At 44.7% G+C, this 26,582-nt stretch overlaps 1 long non-coding RNA gene across 6 annotated transcripts in view; it reads left to right on the top strand.

The window, feature by feature from the left end:
• LOC310697015 overlaps positions 1 to 24,613 on the top strand; it is a 34,763-nt gene extending 10,150 nt beyond the window's left edge. The window contains exons 1-2 of one of the 6 annotated variants that reach the window (XR_014520845.1): positions 16,254 to 16,281; positions 22,344 to 24,613. This is a non-coding gene — a long non-coding RNA (uncharacterized lncRNA). Of the gene's footprint in view, positions 1 to 16,253; positions 16,282 to 19,113; positions 21,497 to 22,343 lie in introns of those variants that run through there. The other 5 variants (XR_014520846.1, XR_014520847.1, XR_014520848.1 and 2 more) reach the window with 5 other exon arrangements.
• The last annotated feature ends 1,969 nt before the right edge of the window (positions 24,614 to 26,582 follow it).

Here is a 26,582-nt window from a genome sequence, read left to right as displayed (position 1 = left end):
TGGTGGTTAATCACCAAAAAACCAAAGTCATGGTCTTCGCTGGGAGACACAGACATCATAGATAGGAGATGGACAATCAGCGAATAGAACAGGTCAAAATCTTCAAATACCTCGGAGTAGTTTTCCAGTCAACAGGGGCCTGGGAGGCCCATCATAAATATGCTAGGGAAAAAGCATCTCAAAGCGCCAAAATACTGTCTCGTTTTTACTTTACGAAAGGGGACAGACATATCCCAGCAGCTCTGGAGGTCTTTCAAGCAAAACCCTTGGCGCAGTTACTCTACGGGGCCCAAATCTGGATGGGAAATCATTGCCGCACACTTGAAACGGTCCAAGTCTAAATTCTTAAGACAGATTCTAGCCGTTCCATCATGTGCACCAAATGCGGCCCTACGGCTGGAGACTGGCCTCCTCTCCGTCGAAACCCGAACCTGGTTAAGAACATTTAACTATTGGCTTTGCTTAAATTTAAACCCATCCGGACTACTACCTCTAGTAGCACGAGATGCTCATAGAGGTCGGTGCTCCAAAGTAGTGCATCAAAAACTACTTATATGTGGCCTCCAAGCACAGCATCTCCTGAAAATGGGTCTCCCCAAGGCAAAAACTATTATTGATCAGCGCATGAAGGATATTGAGCAGCAGAATAATCTGGCCTATATTAAGAAATTTAGTGCTTGGGGTACGCTTATCTGCCCCCCTCCCACTTTGATTTTCGGGCACCTTATTTGTCTACCTTAACCATTCCAAAATTCAGACGGGCCTTTACACTGGCAAGACTAAATATGTTACCCTCAGCTGTTCTTGAAGGTAGATATCAAAAAAATTCATTCAAGAACTGGCTCTGCCCCTGTGGAGCTGGCTACGTAGAGACTGTGTCACACGTTCTCTTGTCTTGCTCCCTATATAAAGATCTCAGGGACGAGACCATCACGCCACTCCTATCTGCCATCCCGGGCCACTCTTGTGAAGCCAAACTGTTCTCACTCCTAGCCGACCAGAACAGCTCGACAACAGAGAAGGTTGCCAAATTTATCGAGAGAGCAATGAGACTGAGAGCTGCTATCTGAATGACATTAGTGTTGTCACCCGGATTCCTCGCCTAGGATCTTATTATTATTATCATTATGTTTTACTACTATTATTTTATTACCTCTGCCAAGTTTTAAGTATTGAGATTATTAATTTATCTGCATCTGGTTATTATTATCTTTCTCCCTGTCCTGACCATCCCTCCGAGGTTATATTTAATATTTATAATCTTGCAATTGGGCTGGTCTATTTACTTAACCGACCTGGAACAATCTACCAGAGAAAAGGCCGCCGCCCATGGGACAGAGGGTCATTGATGAATGATAATCCAGTTTTTACCTAAGGTTTTAATAGGTCATAAGATTTTATGGTATCTATATTTGTAATGTATTCTTGTCGATGTTTGTCCTTCGATGCTTTGGCCTGTCGGCTACGCAAATTAAGTCTATTGAAATCTATTGCATCACCAGGATGCGTGTAAGTGGGGACTCCCCCTGTCTTGCCTAATTCCACCCAGGTTTTCAGTATGTGTGCAAGTGGAACACATATTCTAATTGTGCAGGAGTGGGAATTTCCCTGTTTCGCTTTTTACTAGTGCTTGACAAACTAAAGTATCTTTCCATATCACTGTGTTTCAAATTTAAGTGTGGGACCTGGGTGCAAGAAATTATAGAAGCAGAAGGAATAAAATAGCAGGCAACGTCAGGCCAAAACAGACATCAGTTGGTCATGGTTTCCGGCAGTCAGAGGAGAATGTCATCAGCGTTGACACCTGCCTTGATTTTACAGTTTTATATCTTATTTTTTTAATCCAAATTGTTTTATTTATTGCAAAGTCTTTTGTTAGGGAGCATGCAAATAATGGCAGCAAATAAATGTTTATTATTTGGTAATCCTGAATCAAATCCTTTGGTATGTTTCCTTTGATCCTTGATACAGATGCTGAAAGCTTATACCAAGAACAAGCGTAGTTGGTCTCTAAGGTGCTACTGGACAATTTTTATTTTTTTTAATATATTTTGACAGATGCTGAAGTTATTTGGCAGGAAATGAAGAGAGGGCAGGTAGCACTGAATCATTATATTTTCCTTCATGCTTACCTGACCAGGTGTCTGACTATGACTCTGAAGCATGTATCCTTCAAGGAAGATGCTGAAGCATATGTAACCTGAAGTGTATATAACCCGAGGTACCACTGTAAAAAAAAAAATCCAATTTAAATCCAAAAAAATCTGATTTAAATAAAAGAAGATCCGATTATTATTTTTTTAAATCACTGATTTTTATCCACCCTGATCATGTATAACACTGTTAACATTTATGAGGAAGCAGGTTGTTTAGCCATGTCAATTGCTCAGAGCCAGAGGCTCCAGCCCACAGCATGCAAATGGTGCCAGCTGGCCACTCCATGCCTCCTAGGGCAAAAAAGCATCTCTCCTCTCCTCCATTGGCATGCATTAATGTTGACCTCAAGGCAGCTTTCCCTTGTAATGCCCTCTTCAAAGCAGAACTGGATGAAGGATGTTTGGCTTTATAAGTTTTTGATTTGAGTTTCTACTGAAATGAGGCTGCATTTTAATGTTGCATTTTAATGTTGTTTTTAAGTTGTATTTTAATCAATTGTTTTTATATCTGGTGTTAGCTGCCCTGAGCCCGGTCTTGGCTGCGGAGGGTGGGGTATAAATAAAATTTATTATTATTATTATTATTATTATTATTATTATTATTATTATTATTATTGCTTGGCTTTATAAAAACAAATGAGCACTTCAGAAGAGGACGGATGGCCCCTCGGTCTGGAAAGGAGGGATTCTTGGTAGGTTGTCCACAACACTTTTGGCTTTGAGTTGCTCTTCCTTACATTCTGTGGAGCCATCCTCTTACCTGTCTTGCTGTGGGCCCATGTTAGTCTTTGCTCTTTCCCTTTAACTCCCCTCCCTCTATCTGTCCTAGAACCAAGGGAGAAAACAAACAGTCATGTCTCTCCATGAAGTTGTCGAAGGCTCAGTTGCAGGACCTGAGACAGCAACTCTTGTGCAGAGACACTACCAAGTACCACTGCTGCTTGGTAAGACCCCTTGCCACCTGCAGCTTTCAGCGTGCTTTGTTCAGAAGGCACAGCAATGTGGACTTTATTAGGCGTGCTATATTATGAATGTGGAATAGATATTAACTTAGGTTATGCACAAAGGCACCATTATTTGGTTCACCACTAGAAGCTTTTTCTAGAAGAGAGGTGACAGATAAAGAAAATTTGTTAACCTATCAAGAGTTGTTAGAGTGGAGCCAAGGAGATTGTAAAATTAAAATAAGGGAATAATTAATAGTGGAAAGTTCTAACTTCCAGCAGTTTTCTCATTTACAATCAGTAGATAAATTCAAGTTGTATAAAAAGCATTGGGGGCACGGAATAAAGTAAGATGGATTTTGAAATAAAATTGTGTAATGATGAACATGTTACATCAAAAAAATTATAAAATTTTGTTGAAATTTGAAATGGAAGAGGAACATGTTGAAGAATGCATGATTAAATAGGCAATATAATATAATATCCAGATGGAACATATGTGGGCTAAAGAGTTAAAATACACATTGTGTTGTGATTTAAAAGAGAATTTCCTCTCATAACATTTTATTAATTTCAGCAATAACAAAAACAAAACAAACAATAAAAACAAAAACAAAACAAAATAGATTGACTTCCTCCTATTCCCTTCCTTGGTTCCATTGTATATCAATGTGCTACATGTCCATTCATTATAAAGTTTTAACCATTTGAATTACTTAATGTCTATTCATAATAAAATTACAAGTATTCTTAAAACCCTGCCAGAGTATTAAGCTGTGTACATTGCTTCTGTATATGTGCAATAAAGTCCTTCCATTTGTCCTTAAATTCGTTGAAGAAGAGTCTGGATACACATAATATTTGTTGAAGAGGAGTCTGGATATACATAATAGCTGCCTTGCTTACCCTTCTGCAATCTACAAACTGTATGCAGTTGTTTGTTCAGGAGTCTTTCTCCCTCTTTCATAGTACAGTCATACCATGGAAGTCTAACAGAATCCATTCCGGAAGTCCTTTCGACTTCCATAATGTTTGAAAACGAAAGCACGGCTTCTGATTGGCTGCAGGAAGCCCCGTCGGACATTCGGCTTCCAAAAATAGCTCGCAAACCGGAACAGTCACTTCCGGGTTTGCGGCGTTCGGGAGCCAAAATGTTTGAGAACTAAGCTGTTTGAAAACCAAGGTATGTCTCTACTAGAAACAGGAGCTATCCAATGAAGCTGAATTGTGGGAAAGCCAGGACAGGCAAAAGAAGTGAAGGCGTCTAACTGTAGGTGCCAAATATCTCCCTACCCCAGGGTATTTATAAAATAGTTCTTAGTTTCTTTCATTTTGCCTTTCATCTGGAAATGAATTCTCTCTCTCTCTCTCTCTCTCTCTCTCTCTCTCTCTCTCTCTCTCTCTCTCTTACAAAGATCAGCTGTTTGCTTTGATTTTCAGTAAGATCATGGGTGGACCAGACAAATACACTGTTATTTCTACTTATAAGAGACTGATTTTCTGGCACTCGTAATGGAAGAACATTTTAAACTCAAATAAAGTCCTGTCTTCTCTAGTAGAGTGGGGAGTGTATGTGTAGAGACAGATGATGAAGAGGGAAGAGTCATTCTGCTTGCATTATGGTTTGCTTTATAATTTCCTGAAGCTAATAATTATTCCTGCATCTTAGAATGCCTTTGAACATGTGCAGAATTCACAAGCTGCCCCCATATACATATGGAATTAGGATAGATTAAAGAATATGACATCTAGAGAAACTAATCCCATTACTTTTCTCCTGAGAGCCAGCGTGGTGTAGTGGTTAAGAGCGGTGGATTCATAATCTGGTGAACCGGGTTCAATTCCCCACTCCTCCACATGCAGCTGCTGGGTGACCTTGGGCTGGTCACACTTCTCTGAAGTCTCTCTGCCTCACTCACCTCACAGAGTGTTTGTTGTGGGGGAGGAAGGGAAAGGAGAATGTTAGCCGCTTTGAGACTCCTTCGGGTACTGATAAAGCGGGATATCAAATCCAAACTCTTCTTCTTCTCTTCTTCCCTCAACGTATAAGTGGATGGAATTGCAGTGATACATCAAAAACGGGAAAATCTACAGTGACTTCCATCTTACCATTATTATTTGTTATCAGTTAAATTTATTCTAGGCTGCATAACATTTAAATTTACATAGATTGTGCATGGGATGCAATTATGGGGAAATTCTAATCCTGCCATGCTCAATAGGAAACAACAACAAAACATTGGACAGGACATGAAAATAGAAAGCTTTTGAGTAAAAGCGCAGGAATCAATAACCCCCCCCCCAAACCTTCAACCCCACACTGCACCTGTTGGTTCAGCGACTGAATTTTATTGTGGGGGAAAGTAAAATCTGGGTTTTGAAAACCGTGGGACAAAACAGAAAACACTAATGTGTGTGTGTGTGTGTGTGTACACACACACACCCCAGTACCACTTGATTGTCTAAAAAAACCCAGTGTTTACAAAAATATATATCTTTACAAAAAAAAAAATCTTTTAAAATATACAGAAAGTTAAAACTACAATAGAATAGACTAAAATGAATTAGAACTTAGAAAAGGATGTTGTGATTACTAAGACCCAGCATGGGTTTCTCAAAAACAAGTTGTGTCAGATGAATCTCATTCCTTTAAAAAAAAGAAAACATGGTTACAAGTTTGGTGGATCAGGGGGCTGCTATGGATGTAGTGTATCTTAATTTCAGTAAGGCTTTTGAAGAATTACCCCTTGATATTCTTTTGGAGGGGACGCAGGCGGCGCTGTGGGTTAAACCACAGAGCCTAGGACTTGCCGATCAGAAGGTCGGCGGTTCGAATCCCTGCGATGGGGTGAGCTCCCGTTGCTTGGTCCCTGCTCCTGCCAACCTAGCAGTTCGAAAGCACATCAAAGTGCAAGTAGATAAATAGGTACCGCTCCGGTGGGAAGGTAAACGGCGTTTCCGTGCGCTGCTCTGGTTCGCCAGAAGCGGTTTAGTCATGCTGGCCACATGACCCGGAAGCTGTACGCCGGCTCCCTCGGCCAATAAAGCTGCAACCCCAGAATCGGTCACGACTGGACCTAATGGTCAGGGGTCCCTTTTATTCTTATAGAGAAGCTGGAAAATGTGGGCTGGGTGAGGTAACAGTTAGAAGGATTTGTAGCTGCTTGACTGACTGAACCCAAAGAGTTCATTAATGGCTCATCATCATTCTCAGAAGAGGGCAACCAAGATGATAAAGGTAAGGTAACCAAGCCTTATGAGGAATGATTGAGGGAGATGGGTATGTTTAGCCTGGATAAGAGGCATATGAGACCCATCTTCAAATTTCTAAAGAGCTGTCACATGGAAGAAGGAGCAAGCCGAGCCAATGGATTCAAATTTCAAGAAAGGAGATTCTGAGTAAACATTAGGAAGCTCTTTCTGATGTGGAACAGGCCCCCTTGGAAGGTCTTGGACTCCTTCACTGGAGGTTTTTAAGCAGAGGTTGGGTGGTCATCAGTCAGGGATTCGTAAGCTGTGGTTCCTGCATTGCAGGGGATTGGACCAGATGACTCTTGGGATCCCTTCCAATGCTACAATTCTGTGAAACTGATTTAGTATGAAAGAATATGATTCTCTGAGGAATTCCTGAGCACAGGGTTGGTTGTTGTGTTTTACAGCATCAGAACTTAGATGAACTCACGGTCTTTCGACACATTGAGCGGTTCATGGTTTCCTCAAGTTCTCTTTGTTTCAGTTGCCAAATTTCCAACAGATGTGCTTCATTTTGCTATTGTTTGATAACTGGAAGTCAGAAACTCTTGCAAAATGATTACACATCTCCAAGAGATATGCCAATAGATTCAAATCTACCTTCTGCCAAGGTTGTTGTAATAAGAATAAGTGGATGGGACGTAGGTAGCACTGTGGTCTAAGCCACTGAGCCTCTTGGGCTTGCCGTTCAGAAGGTCAGCAGTTCGAATCCCGGCGATGGAAGAAGAAGAAGAAGAGTTTGGATTTGGTATCCCACTTTATCACTACCCGAAGGAGTCTCAAAGCGGCTAACAATCTCCTTTCCCTTCCTCCCCCACAACAAACACTCTGTGAGGTGAGTGGGGCTGAGAGACTTCAGAGAAGTGTGACTAGCCCAAGGTCACCCAGCAGCTGCATGTGGAGGAGCGGAGACGCGAACCCGGTTCCCCAGATTACAAGTCCACCGCTCTTAACCACTACACCACACTGGCTCTCAGTGAGTGAGCTCCTGTTGCTCTGTCCCAGCTCCTGCCAACCTAGCAGTTCAAAAGCATACCAGTGCAAGTAGATAAATAGGTACCACTGCATCGGGAAGGTAACTGGCGTTTCCATGCACTCTGGTTTCCGTCACAGTGTTCTATTGCGCCAGAAGGGGTTTAGTCATGCTGGCCACATGACCCAGAAAGCTGTCTGTGGACAAACGCCGCCTCCCTTGGCCTGAAAGCGAGATGAGCACCACAACCCCATAGTCACCTTTGACTGGACTTAACCATCCAGGGGTCCTTTACCTTTACCTTTTTACATAGTAAGAATAAAACCATGGTGACAGGTAAGGCTCTTCAAAACATTGCCAAATAGGACATCCCCTCAAATATTTTCATATATAAAATATTTAGTATGGTTGGAGCTTTAGTTATATAGTTCTATCTAGGAGTAAGTCCCAATAAACCCTACGGGGATTACATCTGAGTATAAACTATATAGCATTGTGCTGGCACTCCTCACTCAAATTTCAGCAAAATCCGCCAATCTCACAGTTGTTGTTGTTGTTGTTGTTGTTGTTGTTGTTGTTGTTGTTGTGGTCATCTCCCTCCAAGTGCCTGGAATTTCCTTTCAACAGAAATTATTCCCCACCCTCACCCCCTATCAACACACATGGGTGGTTTTCAATGCTAGTTCTGTTCAGATCCACTGAAGTTATTATACATGATCCACTTAAGTTCATTAATTTCAGTGGGTTTTCTCTGAGAGGGCCTTAGTTGAATACTAAGTTAAATACAGTGGTGCCCCGCAAGACGAATACCTCGCAAGACGGAAAACTCGCTAGACGAAAGAGTTTTCCGTTTTGGAGGTGCTTCGCAAAACAAATCTCCTATGGGCTTGCTTCGCAAGATGACAATGTCTTGCGAGTTCCTGCTGGTTTTTTTCCCTCCCCCCCCCTTTTTCTAAGCCACTAAGCCGCTTATCAGCTGATCCGATCAGCAGATAAGCCACTAAAAGCTGCTAATAGCGCTACTAGCGCTAATCTGCTAATCCCTCAATGGGCTTGCTTCGCAAGACGAAAAAACCGCTAGACGAAGAGAATCACAGAACAGATTCTTTTCGTCTTGCGAGGCACCACTGTAATCCAAACCTAAATGAAATGCTCAAAAAATGGTAAGGAAAACAGCATAGGATAAGCTTGCAGTTTCATAGAAGCAGAATCTTAGAATTTTAGAGTTGGAAGGGGCCGCCGAGGCTCATCTCGTCCAACCCCCTGCAATTTAGGAATCTCAGCTAAAGCTAAAGGAGCCAGTGTGGCGTGGTGGTTAAGAGCAGTAGACTCGTAGTCTGGTGAACCGGCTTCGTGTCTCCACTCCTCCACATGCAGCTGCTGGATGACCTTGGGCCAGTCACACTTCTCTGAAGTCTCTCAGCCCCACTCACCTCACAGAGTGTTTGTTGTGGGGGAGGAAGGGAAAGGAGAATGTTAGCTGCTTTGAGACTCCTTTGAGTAGTGATAAAGCGGGATATCAAATCCAAACTCTTCTTCTGACAGATGGCCACCCAACCTCTGCTTTAAAAGCTCCAAGGAAGGAGGGTCCCCAACCTCTTGAGGGAGTCTGTTCCACTGTCAGCTCCTATTGTCAGAAAGTTTTTTCCATATGTTTAATCCAACAGTTTCGACAGAAGCCTCCAGAGCTCTCTCGCCTCATCAGAAAAGTAGGTTCCTTACGCAAGCAAATGTCCACTTTTTTCTCACATCCATCTCTGCAAAGGAGGAACGCTGGGCTCTGCATGAATTTTTCTCACCCGAGTTTTGCGACAGAAGAAAAATAAAACTCCCTCCCCCCCCCCCTTACCTCAATTTCAGAGGAGGGATGGCAAAAATGTCAACGGTTTGGGCCCTGTCCCAGGGGCTGGGCAATAACTGCTCCACCCAACCCTCTCCCCTCTGACTCCTTCCCTCCAGAGCAGGGGAAATACTCTAAGTCAAGCCACATCAAGCCATCTTTTCTACTTTGAATAATAAAAGCCATTATGCCAGATAAAATCTATATCCCTCCCTGAATGTGATTGCAATCTTTTCTGGCATTTTTGGTAGTGAATACAGAGCAGCAGGTGGAAAAGAGGAACCAGAAAGCAAAGGAATTTCATGGGCATTTTCCAAGAAAGCAGAAATTCCTCTGAGTCACACAGGATGGAGTTTCCTTCTGACAACGGTGAAAAGAGCACCTAAATCTCCACTTCACTTCTGGTCTGCTGCAGTTACCTCAAAGTAGAATCTATGTACGGGTGAGGAATTTGTCCAGACTTGCCAACCGCAGGAGCTACCAAATTCTGAATCAGGGGTTTTCATCCACCTGCTCAGAAACTAAAGGGACTTGCCAAATACTGTACAACTGAGTGCAGTAACGGATATAGTAGGCGCACTGCTCATTTCAAAGCATCGAGGGATGGAAAAGTTTCATAATAATTTTTGCACACACACACACACAAATACACACACATGACTCGCCAGTCAGAAAGAGGAGAGTGAGAGACACTATAAAAACTGATTTACCCCTTCTTCAGAAATAAACTTTGGGGAATTCCTCCAGCTAATTCATTCAAATGTTATTATGGAGTTGTTGTGACATTGTTTTTCAAAACAATTTTGTAGCTGAGGACCTTAAAAACTGCATGAGCAATTTTTATCATAAACTGTCATCATCAGTGAAATCCAGGTATTTTTTAAAAAGTTATTTTGCTGAAATAGTGATGCCATTTTTTGTACTCTGGGGTTCTAAAGAACTGCTGTGTTGAACTCATCTCCTTGTTAAAAGTCCTTTGGTTTATCTTTTTTTCTTTTTCTTTTTCCTCCAACCCTCTGCCATTGTTTACAATGACAATTTTCATCTCAGTGTTGCCACCCCTGCTCTACTCAAATTTCTGTTGAGTAAAAGGAGGGACACTGTTTAAAAAGGGAAAGTTTGACTGTATTCAAATTGCTCTTAGCATTTCAGTCTTCTTAAAGATACAGATTATTCAGTCTGCTAACTGTTGGTGGGCCATATCACCTGGTCACAGTCTCCCCAATATGCTGAGATGATGATGATTACAGTGGTGCCCCACAAGACGAATGCCTCGCAAGACAAAAAACTCGCTAGACGAAAGGTTTTTTTGTTCGCGATTTGCCTCGCAAGACGAATTCCCCTATGGGCTTGCTTCGCAAGACGAAAACGTCTTGTGACTTTGTTAAACCGTTTAAACCGTGCTTCGCAAGACGAAAAATTCGCTAGACGGCAAAAATTGCGGAACGAATTAATTTTGTCTTGCGGGGCACCACTGTAATTGAATTTACAGTGGTGCCCCGCAAGACGAATGCCTCGCAAGACAAAAAACTCGCTAGACGAAAGGTTTTTTTGTTCGCGATTTGCCTCACAAGACGAATTCCCCTATGGGCTTGCTTCGCAAGACGAAAACGTCTTGCGACTTTGTTAAACCGTTTAAACCGTGCTTCGCAAGACGAAAAATTCGCTAGACGGCAAAAATTGCGGAACGAATTAATTTCGTCTTGCGGGGCACCACTGTATATACTGCCCTACAACTGGAGGTGTCAGGGTGGTTCACAGAATAAAACCAAAATATAAAACCACAAAATACATAATCAGAATAAAAACAACCCAATAACCCCCCACCCAAAAAAACACATTTGAAAAGGGCCTAAGATCCACACAACATTTAAAGTAAGACAATTAACAAACCTGCACGAGAGCCATTAGCTGGAAAGACCACAATCTCAGAAATATGCAGCAAAATTTATTTATTGGCAACCAAATTGGCCATGTGCCAATTTGGCCAAGTATTTGCATCTTCCAGACAGTCAAACTAAATGACCCAATGCAGTTCACAAACAACGTAGTTCTGTTCCAAAGTTGCTGGAGTACTGAAGTTAGCCTTCTCGTGTACCCAGATATATTCTGGATCCTTCAAGCTCAGCCGGGCCAGGTCCTTCACCGATTTTGTTTGCGTGGCTGAGAAAAACAGAGTCTGGCACATCTGAGAAAGGTTTTCTATGATTGCGCTCATCTACCACCTCATTTGCAGTGATCTGGGAGTAGCTCTGCTGCAGCCTGGCAATGCCTGCCTTCCCCACCTCCCAAGCGGGGCACTTCTTCTTTTGGGGCTGCTGGCGCAGCCGGTCCATGTGCTTGGCGTAGTTCCTCCAGCTGTTGAAGGTGTGTACCGGGCCCGGGCTGGGCCCACCGAGGATCCCCCCAGCTTTTTTCCATTTCCTCAATTCAGCAGGCTGCAATTCCTGCTGTTACACAGGGCAGCGAAGTGATGAGCAGGCTTCAAAGTTCACATCCCACCCTACAGAAATGGGGAAGACCCATTTATCCATGTTTCCAGAGGTGGTGTGCACCCAGGGGTGGGGCTAGCCGACCGCAGGGCGCATCCCAGAGGGGAGCCCCCTGCCGTGAGCGTCCCAGGGGGTGCCGCCCGCAGCAAGCGGCAATTGTCCCGGGGGGTGTGTGCTGCCCACGGCGAGCAGTGAGCAGCCCGGGGGGGGGGTGCGGTGTAGCTATGTCACCCTCCCCCAGGGATGAAAAAGGGAGCCAGTTGTTATTTGGGCAGTGTGGGATAGAGAGACAGAGAGGGATAGAGAGGGATAGCAGTTGCATTGGAAGTAAGCATGGACACCGCAGGGGCTTGAACCCCGTCCTGGGAACCGGGAGTACCAACCACCAGTGTCTTTTCCTTTTTTTTGAACAATGCAACAAGGGGAAAAGCAAAACCTGAGAGAACATTCTGTGAATGTTCTCTCAGGGGGGGGGGGAACCTTAAGATGTTAAGTAGAGCTCTGTGGAGAGTCCTGTGGAGAGAGCAGAAAAGAAAATGGGAAAACACAATGGAGATTTTCTCCCTAGCCAAGCAAGGCATGCTCTGGGAAGCCTGATTAGAAGAAGAGCTGGAACAAAAGGAAAGAAGAAGTGTTGCAGAAGTACTGCAGGTGAGCCTTTTCTTATCACCATGACTTCTGGGACCCTCCAGCAAGAGGGGTTCATTTGAGGCTTCATTTGAGGGTTGGGAGCTCTTTGGAGAGACCTGTGGAGAGACCAGCAGAAAAGAAAATGGGAAAAAGGAGAGGCCAATACAAAAAACATGGTCTTGGGGAAAAAGACCACTGAGTGGTGGAATGTGAACTTACCTAAAGCAGCACAGCCCAAATGCAGGTGACTCTCACTTCAGTTACAGTGAACTCTTGAAAACTTGAAGGGCTGCAACAAAAGAAGAAGTGTTTCTCCTACCTGCAGGTGAGCCTCATTGTGGTGACCCAGAATAGGGCCTCTTCTGACAACTCAGTCATCGCAACCTGACACAATGAGTTGCAGACGGAACACCATATTCTTCCTAGTCAAGCAAGGAATACTCACCTAAATGTCCTTCAGTCATGGAATACCATTTTGACTGCCATTTTTGATTGAAGCTGGATTAGCCATTGATCTAGAGGGGCACAACAGAGAAATGAGATGCAGACTTCAATCTCTGCCATTAAGCTTGGGGTGGAAAGATTGCTCAGTGGTCACCCTTTTGTTTGTCCATTTGAGATACGACCTCATGTTTCTGAGATCTAGAGCAGTGTTTCCCAAACGTTTTTGGGCAACGGCACACCTGTTTACCGGAAAAAAATCTCGCGGCACACCACCATTAAAGCCCCGCCCCGTGACGTCAGCGCGCAGCGTCACGCCGGGAGGGACGCACAAAAGTTAAAGTTTTTTCCCTCCCCGCGAAGCAACGAAAGAGGGCGCCTCAACACCGGGAGGTGGGCAGGGAGCGGGGGGAGCGGCCAGACGGGCTCCGCTGGGGGACTTTCGGCTGCCGGAGGCGGGGAAGGGGCGGCTGCAGCGGACCCGGAAGTGGTTGTGCCCATCGGGGGCGGTGGGAGCGCGCCGTGCGGGTTGGTGGGTGGGGGAAGGAGAGGAAGAGGAGGGGGCGGCGGCGGCCGGACGGATCCGCGCAGGGACGGCGCGCGAGCCGGGAGGAGGCGCGAAGAAGGAGGCAAGGCGAGAGCAGCGCGGCTCGGGATGCATTCGGACTGCCGGCTGCTGCGCCCGAGACGCGGGGTATGGTGAGCAGCCCGGAGCGCCCGCTCCCCCGGGGGACCCGGCCGGCGCTGGCCTCCCTCCTCCTCCTCCTGTTGCTGCTCAGGCGGGACGCGGCGGCGCAGAAAGGTGCGTGCGGGAGCCCCGCCGGGAGGGGAGGGACCAGAGCCTTCCCGCCTTTCTTGCTTGGCGCCCACCCAAAAGCCCGCCGGGTTTTCGCGCCTTCCTCCAGTAGGCCGGCCGAAGCGAGCGGCGATGGGATGTGGGAGCTCGCTCGCTCGCCGCCCCGCGTGTGCTCGCCGCCGCCGCCCCGCCTCTCGCCGCCCGACTCGCCCGTCTCCCTCCCACGGAACACAAGGCAATGTTCGGCGGCACACTAGTGTGCCGCGGAACACCGGTTGGGAAACACTGATCTAGAGTCACTGGTTTGTCCCCAGCCACCTTCTACCACTCCTACAGAAAATGTGTTTTTTAAAAAACAAAACATCTTTTCTTACCACCATGACTTCTGCCCATGCCTCCTCTAAACACACACACACACACACACACAGACGTCACTTCCAAGCCCATCATTTTCATGCTTGCATTGGATTCCTCTCCTTCCGCGACTCCCCACCCCCCACCTTCAGATTGTAACACCCCCATAACCTCCTCTGTGTGTAATAGGGATCCTCATCTTGGATGGAGAAGCCATGCCTCTTGATTTTAAAGCTCTAGCCAACCCCCCCCCCCGCCCTCTTGCCACTAGGTTCCATCGACAGATGGGTTCCCCGCCCCTGCCTCTTTGAGCCACTGGGAGCCAGCTAGGCGCGCCCGCCATCCTGCCCCACTTCAAATATTGGTCCTTTATAGGGAAGGATTTCCTCTACTTGAGTGTCTGATTGTGTGTGTGATGGACGCTCCTAATGGCTCAAAGGGGCAGGGAAACCTGGTGTGTGTGTGTGTGTTTGTGTGAACCTTCAAGTGTTGTTGAGCTACAACTCCCATCACCCCTGACCACTGATCCTAGTAGCTAGAGACGGTGGGAGTTGTAGTGCAAACAACATTTGGGGATCCAAGTTTGAGAAAGGCACACATCTGTATAAGCGCACGCACACACACACATTCACAGTTCTCTTTTCTGAACCTGTTAAAAAACATTCCTATTTAGACAAATCTACCCAGATGCTTAGAAAGTTGCATTAATTTTAATATGCTTTATTATTTTAACTTTCGTGTGTTTTAAAGTACGGTGGTAATTTTTGCTTGCTTTTAGTGGCTTATCCATTGTAAAACACTTTGGGGGGTTTTACAATCAAGCGGTGTATAAATTTGATAAAATAAATGAACTCAAACAAACATATGTAGGGCAGTATTTTGTCTTATAGAATCATAGAATGGTAGAGTTGGGAGGAATCCTAAAGTCATCTAATCCAGCCTCCTGCAATGTGGGTGGGGGGTGGGGAGAAAACGTAATATTTCATAATAGATGCCTGTTGTTTTAACTATATAATTGTTAACTAGATTTTAGTAAATCTTACTCAGCAGCATAAGTAGGAATGCCAAGCAGAAACTAACAAGTATTATTCTTAATGATATTTGAATGAACAAGCACATTTTTAATCTAGAATGGAATACTTTAAAGTTAATCCAGTCACTAATAGGATGAATGGAGGGTGGGGTAGGGAGAAGGAGACCAAGACAACTTCCCAACCAAGTGGATGTCAAGCCTGTTTTAACCTTTTAACCCGTCTGAAATTTTGTTCCTTTGTTTTTATTTGATAAAATATGTCTGACCCAAAGAGTGCATTTTTAAAAAAGAAAGAAAGAGAGAAAGAAAGTAAGAATACCAAATTGTTTCGTAGAACTTTGCACTCTTATATAGGGTAAAGTCACCCTCCCTGGAGTGCTGCTTCTTGGTATTATTCTTCAGGTCAGATGCTGGAAATTGCAGGTGGGGCCACCAACAAGTAATTGGTTAAGAACACAATATCCAAATAATTTCATCAAAATAATCCACTGTTTGTATGGATTGCGTTTTTGTTGTAAACTGCTTTGAGAGCCTTTTTGGCAGAAAAGTATGGTGGAAATAAAAAAAAAGAGATGTCAGCAGTTTGTTGTTTAACTCTTGAAACAGGTCTACTTTCATGGGAATTAACTACCTCCCGCCTTCTCCTCCCCCCCCCCAAAAAAAACCCCAACAGCTATAGGTATCAGGGCTGAAATAAGAGCTGGAAATCATGAGGACCTGTGAACTTGAAAACTTTGCTCTCCTTTCCTCTTGATTACTAGTGTTAGTGGCCCAAAAAAGCACATTCCTAAAGCAATTTCTACTATTTCACATTGCTGTTGTTATACTCATCGTCATTAATGACACAGCCTTTACCAACAGGTCCCAGAGTGGGTTACAATTTAAAATTCAAATTTTTAAACAGTTAAAACAGTTAACAATCAACGGAATAGAGTGGGCCCTGAAAACCCACATCTCCAAGGTTCATCTCCATCTTTTGCCCAAAGCCACACACATATCTGTGAGGAGGGAATTCCACAATTTAGGGGATTCCACAGAGAATACCATCTTCTGGGCCACCCCCACCCCCGAATCGGGAGGGCTGTGAAACTCCCAAGAGCTTCTCCTCTGCTGACCTTAACACCTGTGAGGTTTTGCAGGGAAGGAAGAGGTCTTTCAGCTGTGTGGGGCCTAAGTTACCGTATTTTTCGCTCTATAACACGCACCCGACCATAACACGCACATAGTTTGTAGAGGAGGAAAATCCGTAGGCATGCCACCCGTAGGCATTCCCTCCATAACACGCACAGACATTTCCCCTTACTTTCTAGGAGGAAAAAAGTGAGTGTTATGGTGCAAAAAATACGGTATTTAGGGCTTAAAACACTCTAGTGAGTACAAGAAATACGAGCCAGAAATGAACTGGCAGTCAATGCAGCTCTTAGAACAGGGCCTATATGAGGTTATGTTCAGACTTTATTTTCATACAATCCAGTCTGAGGGAGTGCATGGTTCTGGGACAGTTAGCTTAGCACAGTATTTAAGTGTGCTCTGTAGCATTCTGTTCAAAAGGACATAGTGAATCATCATCATCATCATCATCATCATTATTATTATTTAAATTTATTGGTCTTTTCTACCATGGTAATTCAAAGCAACTTTCAATATATGTACCTACAAGCACATACATTGAAAGCAGCATGAAAGAAAAAATAAAGGAAAATCCTATTTTTAAAAGGCAGGATTAAAACATTCCACCCACTCAAGGCCAAAGATAATTGAGAAGCAAAGGCCTGGTTAAAAATGATTTTTATATAATGATGGTGCCAGAACATTCCACAAACGGAGTCACCACCGAAAAGGTCCATTCTCACATTGCCACCCTCCAGATCTTCCGGCTCTCTTTGGCAGAGGGGGGAGGGGGGAGGAGGCAGGATCTGCACCCAGATCGCCTGAATGGCTCTCTTTGACAGATTTTAATTTCAATGTGTGTGGGGGGGGGGTGAGACAAAAAAAGTCCACACCGGGTACCACCTGCCCTTGCTGCGCTGAGGCATCAGATCAAGGCCTGCATTTTAAAATGAGCTTAAAAATATATTTGCAAATGTTTGTATGTTTTATGCCAGGCATAAAGCAGCTGGCTGGGTGCTTTGGCAGATGTTTATCTTCCTAAACAGGGCCCCTCTGATCTATAGCAGTGCCTCGGGGTTGTAAAAGGAAATTACAGGCTGGGAGCAAAAGGTCACACTGACCATACAAATTACAGAATACAATCAAGCTGCAAAAACACTAATTAAGAGTTGGTAAATAGTAAAATTTATTGTAATACCATGTGCCTCCCATTAGACTTGAGCCACATCTTCCTAAGGATAAAGGGCAAGAGCTAATAGAAACAGCAACTGGCTTGAAAGGGGAGTTGTAAATTGAAGAAGTTGCTTTTAGAAACAGCAGCTGGCTTGAAAGGGGGGTGTAGATCTAAGGGGTTGCTTTTGGAAACTGTTTTTATTAAAGTTCCTTTTTACTTTGAAAAGGCCTTTCCTTCTAAAAATCTATCTATGTTATGTATGAAATATACTGGCTTAAAAATGTAATTATGCAAAGGATTTAGAAAGTAAGAAATGTTAGATTCTTATGTTAGATTCTTATTTCATTGATGGTGTGTGAGAAGGTGAACCCAAGATCTCTGTTTAAGATAAAAATTAAAACCATTAGCCATCTGTTTTGGAGTGAATAGGGCAATAGGGCAATGATGATCTGATAATTAAGGTGCCTGGTCGAGGCAAATGTAAGATATATGGCTACTTGTCTGCCATTTATGGATAGAAGGAAATATAGCTCTTTGTCTCCCATAAAAGGTAATAGGAAATGGGTGTATCTTTTATGATTGGTTCTAGCAAACAGCCAATAGGAATTTCAACCAGGCTGATTGGACAGAGGCAGCCAAAGGAGGAGCAAGGGGGCTGGGCTGAGGGAATATAAGTGCTGGCCATCAGGGCTGGAGTGGGCAGAGCTTTGGTAACCATATACCACTGTGTCTCTCATTTATTTGTCTGACAAATAAATTATTATTTTAATTTCTCTATTGCTGCGTTGAATATTTCATTCCAGCTAAGCGTTAACCACAAGCAGGGTGCTACAGCGCCACTGGTCCACAATTGACTGTCCCTCTTTGATTAGGATTAATTCTTCTTTGGTCTTCTATTTTCTTTCCGTTTCCATTTGGTTTACAAATTATTGCCTCTCCTAATACTTTTTAGAAAGATACCATATATGTGTATGTATATGTATATGTATATGTACAGTGGTGCCTCGCAAGACGAAATTAATCCGTTCCGCGAGTCTCTTCGTCTAGCGGTTTTTTCGTCTTGCGAAGCAACCCTATTAGCGGCTTAGCGCTATTAGCGGTTTAGCGGCTATTAAAGGCTTAGTGGCTATTAAAGGTCTAGCGGCTATTAAAGGATTAGCGGATTAGCGGCTGAAAGGGTATTAGCGGCTTAGCGGCTTAGAAAAAGGGGGGGAGCAAAAAAAATCGGAACACTTGCAAGACGTTTTCGTCTTGCAAAGCAAGCCCATAGGGAAAATCGTCTTGCGAAGCAGCTCAAAAACGGAAAACCCTTTCGTCTAGTGGGTTTTCCGTCTTGCGAGGCATTCATCTTGCGGAGCACCACTGTATATGTATATGTATATAAATGTTTGTGTGTGTGTGTGCTCACATGTGAAAAACTTGTAGCTCTTTTTGAAGTTATAAACAGTAATGTTTCAGTAGAATAAAAAAATCTTTAAAAATCTAACCTAAACTGTTTTCAGTTGTGTTTACAAACCTGTTTCACCTTCATCAGCCGGGTCTCTTTCCTAATCCCTCGGCCCCTTAACTCCTTCAGCTTTGACCAGTGAGAGGGCTAACACCGGTAGTATAGCCAGGGACAGGCTCACTCACTGGACTGTGACTTGCTCCCTCCACCACCTGTTGGTCATAATGACACATAAAAAAGTCCCTTGCAGCATTAATCCAGTGGGTGCAAATGTCTTCATTTTCAGCATGCAATCATTGCAGGGCTTGGGTGAGAAATTAGTATTTTCTTCCCACATAAATACATTCTGGATATAAATAAGTGTGTTTCACACTGCTCCTTTCATCAGCTGGTATTTCCTTAGCTGGTATTTCTTCCCTTTTCCTAGCCGCAGTCGTGGCAAGACTAAAGAGTTTCTTCTTTCCTCTTGGCAGCTCTGGCCCTGAACTCCCCTTCCCGGCCCCCTCCTTCGCCTGCCAGCCAATCCGCTGGCTGGGGGGGCGTGGCCGGGCCCCATTTAAACCGAGGCGCGAGCCGGAGAGCTTCCTCCAACTGCCGGCTTCTGCCTTCCTCGGTCTCCCTTGCTTGGCTCCCTTTGCCGCTGCGGGGAGAGCTGCTGCTGCCCCAACCCCCGAGCTACAGCGGAGAGCAGATCTGGGGGCGCCCTTATAGCCGCTCTGCCGCTGCCGCGGGAGGGAGAGCCGCCCATTGGAGCCATCATTACACCCCCTTCTACTCTTAGGTTGCCCAGCTGTGTGAGTGAAGGGCAAGGGGCTGCTTCGTGGCTCTGCGCAGCCACTGGGACCTTTTCTCAGACCTAAGAGTGTGTGTGTCCGTGTCCCGCCTTCCCTGCATCCCATATAGTCCATTTGCTCCCATTTCCTCGCTTGGCCTCCTGGGCGCCTGTCGGTCTTTGCTTGCTCTGGGAGAGCGAAGTGGGTTAATTTCGCGGAGCTTTATGGGGGGGGGGGAGGCAGTTGATTTCCTTCCGTGAAAGTCAACCCTCTCTTCGCCCACCGGCTTTTGCTGTGTTATTCTGCCGGCTGCAGGGCTTCCTCATAGCGAGCTTCCCTTCCTTTCCTGACAGTTAACCTCTGGGCGAGGTATAAGTAATTTATTATTATTATTATTTCTTCGCCCACCGGCTTCTGCTGTCCTGAGGCGTCCGTGTTGTTTTTGGCCACGTGGGTTTCATTACAAGCTCTGTTTACGGTTTACCGTTTACGGTTAACGGTTACGGCGGCCATTTTTGAAGTGGGCAAACGACCTATATTCTGCAGGTCTGCGAAGCTTGGCTGTGGGCCGCCATTTGGTCGCAGTCGTGGTCCGAGGGCGACCCATCAAAGTCTGCTAAACACGTAGTCGCATTCAGCTGCAGCACTAGTAGCAGCCGTGTTAAAACTGCATTTTGGCTCGGTTTTCTTGTGCTTAAGGCTTTGGCTGGGGGAAATTTTGCGCCGCTGTGCGGGATTGTCAGGTCTTCTTGCTGCATTGGCCCCTAGTGAGCCGCTTCCATTATGAGTAATTGTGTGCTGAAGTTGATTTATTTACTTAATTTTGATTAAATATCACTTTTTTATTTTTACACAATTAAAATTGATTTCCAGAATTTTGATTCTAAGTGAAGCTTTAAAGCATAATTAATACTAATATAAATAATAAATTTGAAATAAAAATAAAAGAAACAAATACATGTAAGTCTGCGCTTCACTGCATTGTCCCTCTGTATTTGAATCTGGTTACTTTGCTTATGTGGTTAGCACCAATCATGTGGGTTGCTGTTTTGTTCGGGTGTTTTGCATTCAGTACAGAGGAATCCTTTTAGTGGTGCAGCAAGAAAACTGCTGGCACACTTGCAAAGCTAAGCAGCACCCTGGATGGTTTCAGGTTGGATGGGGCACCACATTTGGTCTTCAGACCTGATTTAGAGGATGTAATTGAAGGTTAACTAATACAACAGCTGGTTCATTTTATCACTTGAGTTCCTGGGGTGGGCTCACTTTATCAGGCTGTGGTGTGTTTAAGAAGCGTTTAGTGGATCAAAACGCCTCAGCTTAGTTAAATCACTTAGAATTTTTATTGCTTAATTTGGTCTAGCACTAATCACTGTTACAGGCACTCAGGATATTGGCAGTCGAATCATTTGAAGATTGCTTCAGTTCATATTGTAACTGCCTGGTCAATAATTCTGAGCCAAGCTTGCCTGTGCATCTGGTTCAGAACCAATGAGGGCAACAGGTTTTTTCTGTGGTACTTCTAGAACTGTGGTTGGGGTTGTCTCATGGCTCCCAAGAAGAACCAGGCATCTGCTGCTGCCCGCACTGGGTTGAAATGTGCTCCGGCTACCAGGGCCCGGTCCCAGTCAGCCCAGTAAGGAAGGGGTTCCTCACTTGCAGGGCAGGCAGGAGGGCCATTGGAGTCAGCATTGGCAGGTATGGCAAAAGACCCACGGGCAATGCGCCAGTTTTTTGCTGAATTGGATACCTTGATGCAGCAGTTTAGGCATGAGGACGTGAGCCAAGATGCAGACCCTGAGTCTACCCCTGATTTTATTCCTGACACTGCAGCCAGTGCTTCCAGTGGGTCTCAGACCAGCGATGAGTCTGAGGAGCTGCCTGGTACGTCCCAGGCTCCCTCTATTTAGTGATATGCAGCTTTCCGGCTCGGCATCTCGGCCTACGTCTTCTGCACCCTAGCCCCGGAGTAACACGCCCTCCACTGCATCGCACCCGTGTCGCACGAGAGTCTTCCAATGCTCAGCATGGGGCGGCAGAACAGTCATGGCGCACAGGCGCTAGGGTCACCTGATCCACAGGCAAGACAGCTTCTCCTCCTTCCCAATCGTCCTCTGGGCGGCAGCCCTCTTTAGCATCGCTCTTGACTTATTTCCTCAATCTCCTTCCCTCCCTCCCTATTTTCAGGTCTCAAATTTGGCCTTGCTATGGACCTCGGTTAGTTGCCATTGAGGGGCCTGGTAGGAATTTTTCCACTTGGCAAATTGGCATGGGCCATTTGGTTTTTGCCTATCTCGTAGTAATAATCACAACTTTGTAAGGTTTGGCGGTTAGGCATTGGTTTATCTTATGATAGAGGAAGGGTGGTGTGGCCATCACCTGCCCCTTCAATCTTAAAGGTATTCCGTTAATGGAATCCGGGGGTGTGGACCTTGTCCGAAGTCCAGGACTAGGCTCACCCTACAGAAAAATAGGAATACCTATTTATCGTGTTTCCAAAGGTGCTGTGCACCGGGGGTGGGGCTAGCCACCTGTGGGGGCACCGCCAGAATTGAGCAGTTAGCGTCCCAGGGGGGTGCTGCCCGCGGTGAACATTTCGTTACTTCTGCGTCGCCGTGGAGTGCAACCCGAAAGTGCTCAGCCAGAAGCAACTTCAACCCGAGATATGACTGTACTTAACTTGAGGCTCATGCCTCAAGTTTATTAAAAATCTTTGCATCCTATATCTACTCAAGTATTTTTATCTCCCCTTCAGCAGATGTAGACCAAGTCTGATGCATCATAAAGGCTACAATCCTACATACACTTAGCTGGGAATAGGTCCCTTTGAACCAATTTGGGTTTACTCCAGAGTAGATAAGCATAGGGTTGCATTGGAAATCCCTCTGTTGACACTTTTTATTTCAAAAATATCTTTTTAATTTGCAGGCTTGCCACGTGACCTCCAAAAACAGACTCACCGTTATGAGAAAGCACATCAAATCTAGCCTTGAAACAGAGGCCTCCTTGCACAATAGTTGGGTTGTACCTGCCAATCTGAAAGCAAGCAAACATAGACACTTAACTTTCTAAGTTGCCAGAACACCTGTCATCAAAGTTGCATCTGCACCTGCATCACACAAAGTTGTCAACAAAGTTGCATCTGCCACGGTCTCTCCTCAATTCTCCTTGCTTCATGATCCACCATTTACTGACAGAAGATTGGTAAGCAATTGATCATGAATTGTTAAAAAACAAAAAAACATAAACACCACCCTACATAGCAAGCTCCACAGCATGTTTCCCCCATAAGGTCACTTTGTCTGTTACCTTTGCAGGGAGAATTGCTCCTCCAGTAGTGTCTGGAATGCAGACAGACAAGGTGCATAGAGAGACTTCTCACACCAGTGAGTGGGAACGCTAGGAGGAGAAGCAGGCACTGGATTCAGCCGACCTAGACACACACCAGTGATGCATCAAGTGAGCATCTTCCCAGCAACAGCACATTGACGTGGTGCTTGAAATGGCCCTTTGGTCCAATGGTGGAGTTAAGAATCAAGCTCCGTCACTGAAGTCACCCCCCTCCCATGCTAATACTTTGGCTTAAGAAAAAGGGAGCCAGTCGTTATTTGGGCAATGTAGGATAGAGAGGGATAGCAGTTGCATTGGAAGAAAGCATGGACACTGCAGGGGCTTGAACTCTGTCCTGGGAACCAGGAGTACCAACCACCAGTGTCTTTTGCTTTTTTTTGAGCAATGCAACAAGGGGAAAAGCAAAACCTGAGAGAACATTCACGGGGGGGGGCGACCTTAAGATGTTAAGAAGAGCTCTGTGGAGAGAGCAACAGAAAAGGAAATGGGAAAAAGGAGAGACCAATACAAAAAACATTGTCTTGAAAAAAGACCACTGAGTGGTGGAATGTGAACTTACCTAAAGCAGCACAGCCCAAATGCAGGTGACTCTCACTTGATGTACAGTGAACTCTTGAAAACTTGAAGGAAAGAGGAGCTGGAACAAAAGAAGTGTTCTCTCACCAGGTGAGCCACCTTGTGGTAACATGGAATAGGGCCTCTTCTGACAACTCAGTCACCGCAACCCGATAAGAGTTTTGGCACAATGAGTTGCAGACAGAACACAGTAGAGATTTTCTCCCTAGCCAAGAAAGGCATACTCTGGGAAGCCTGAAGGAAAGAAGAAATGGAACAATAGAAGAAGTGTTCTCCTACCTGCAGGTGAACCTTTTCTTACCACCATGATTTCTGGGATGCGGCTGGAAGAGCTGGCTTCATTTGAGGGTTGGGAGCTCTTTGGAGTTACCTGTGAAGAGACCACCAGAAAAGAAAACGGGGGAAAGGAGAGACCAATACAAAAAACATTGTCTTGAAGAAAGACCACTGAGTGGTGGAATGTGAACTTACCGAAAGCAGCACAGCCCAAATGTAGGTGACTCTCACTTCAGGTACAGTGAACTCTGGGAAACTTGAAGAGCTGAAACAAAAGAAGTGTTCCCCTACCTGCAGGTGAGCCTCATTGTGGTGACATGGAATAGGGCATTTTCTGACAACTCAGTCACCTCAACCTGAAAGAGTCTTAGCACAATGAGTTGCAGACGGAACACAATAGAGATTTTCTCCCTAGCCAAGCAAGGCATACTCTGGGAAGCCTGAAGGAAAGAAGAGATGGAACAAAAGAAGGGTTCTACCTGTGAGATACCTGTGAAGAGACCACCAGAAAAGAAAACGGGGAAAAGGAGAGACCAATACAAAAATCATGTTCTTGGGGAAAAAAGACCACTGAGTGGTGGAATATGAACTTACCTAAAGCAGAACATTCCAAATGCAGCTGACTCTCACTTCAGGTACAGTCACCGCAACCTGAAAGAGTCTTTGCACAATGTGTTGCATACAGAACACAATAAGAGACTTTCTCCCTAGCCTAGGGAGGCATACTGACCTAAATGTCCTTCAGTCATGGAATGCCATTTTGACTGCCATTTTTGTTTGAAGCTGGATGAGCCTTTGATCTAAAGGGGCACAACAGAGAGATGAGATTCAGACTTAAATCTCTGCCATTAAGCTTTGTATGAAAGAAGGAAGACTGTTCACCCTTTTGTTTATCCATCTGAGGGTGACATTGTGTCCTGCGGATCCCATTCTTGGTCTGCGATCTAGAGTCGCTAGTTTCTCCCCAGCCACCTTCCACCAATCCTACAGAAAATCCCCCCCCCCCCAAAAAGCTTTTCTTACCACCATGACTTCTGGGACTCTGCTGGAGGAGCTGGCTTCATTTGAGGGTTGCGAGCTATTTGGAGAGACCTTTGAAGACACCACCACAAACAAAAATGGGAAAAAGGAGAGACCGATACAAAAAAAATTGTCTTGAGAAAAGGCCACTGAGTGGTAGAATGTGAACTTACCTAAAGCAGCACAGCCCAAATGCAGGTGACTCTCACTTCAGGTACAGTGAACTCTGGGAAGTGTGAAGGAAAGAGGAGCTGGAGCAAAAGGAGTGTTCTACCTGCAGGCGAGCCTCATTGTAGTGACACGGAATAGGGCTTCTTCTGACGATTCAGTCACCGCAACCTGAAAGAGTCTTAGCACAAAGAGTCGCAGATGGAACACAATAGAGATTTCCTGTCTAGCCTGAGATCCAGAAACCCTAGTTTGCCCTACCAGCAGGTGAACCTCATTGTGGTAACACAAAATAGGACCTGTAGTGGCACCCTGATGGCAGAAGTTCCTTCGATTGGAAGCACAGATGATGACCACATTGGTTTTTCAAGTTCTCTTCTGAAAAAAAATGATTGAATGAACAGGATTGCTCAGTACAGGCCCCTTGGGAACCTTCATTTGTATTTTATGTGTTACTACATTTATAGCCTACCTTTCGTCCAATGAGCTGAAGGTGGTGTGATGGTTGTATCGTGACCAAGAAGAGCCTTAGCAGAAAGAGCTGCGGATGGAACACAATATAAATTTTCTTTCCAGCGAAGCAAGAGATGCTCGCCTAGATGCCATTAATTCAGAATGCATCTGTATTGTTCCTATCATTATGATCTAGCATTCAGACATCACTTGTTAGGTATTTGTGTGTGCTGCCACCTCTGAAAAGTCAAGAGTATTTGATAGTTACCTTCCTTCAACAAGTGAGATGTTAAAGGCAAAACAAGCAATTAGTTAGATCTAGTTTTTAAATCGTTATTTTAAAAGTATCACCTTGAAAACGGAAGTACTGGAGATGATCCAAGGTTTAATATTATAGAGTCAATGCTGTGTGAGCTATGAACTAAATAGCTTTTCCTAGAAGTTGCTTAACAAAAATAAAACAATTTTTAAAATCCAAAAACATGGTTGCAGCGTATGAAATTTTCAGTGAAACTGTAGGCTGTAATGAGAGTTATTGAGTTATTGCAGTCACAGCCACATTGTGTACTGGTGATGGTTTTGCCTGCCCTGTTTGCATTGTTACCTTTTGAGGTCCATTTCCCATATTTTACATAATTTTCTGCACAGGTGGTATAATGGTCCCCTTCTATTTCATCCTCACAACAACCCTGTGAGGTAGGTTAGGCTAAGAGGCAGTGACTGGCCCAACGTCACCCAGGAAGAGCTTTCCTCAGAGAAATACACTTTCACGCAGGGTCCTGGAGTTGCTACGTCCCTGAGTAGTTGCTCTGCATTTCCTCCTCCACAGGAGCCAAAGACAAACCACCTCTTTCTTATCATTGCCATCAGCAGCTTCATCCTCCAAATGCCTTCTTTGCTTTTCCACACTGGAATTGGCAAAGTCACCTTCAATTTGCTTGTGGTTTTTCTCTTCCTAAAATGTGGGCATGTTTGGGACCTTATGGATTTAGAAACAGCTCAAGGAACAAAAAAAACCCTGAACAATATTTTGGTGCCCGTCTTCTGCAGTTCCCCCATAGCTTCAAATTAGGTAAAATACTCTGACCCGTGATGAGTGCATTTTGCTGTTGCTGCAGCTTCTGCTGCTATTTGCGGCACTTGCTATTCCCCAAAATCTTGGCACACTCATCCCAAGAGAGTCTTACAGATGCTAGATGCCACTCTCAGGGCTAGTTAGTTTGAAAAGTAAACAAAACTTGATTTATCCCTTTCATATTCCTTCATTTTCTCTTGGCTGCTCCAGTTGTCACGTTTTTTTTTTTGTTTTTTTTTGTTTTTTTT

Source organism: Podarcis liolepis (assembly GCF_965112155.1).
Source record: "Podarcis liolepis genome assembly, chromosome: 17".
Lineage (NCBI taxonomy): Eukaryota > Metazoa > Chordata > Lepidosauria > Squamata > Lacertidae > Podarcis > Podarcis liolepis.
This window is presented reverse-complemented; position numbering and strand designations above follow the sequence as displayed.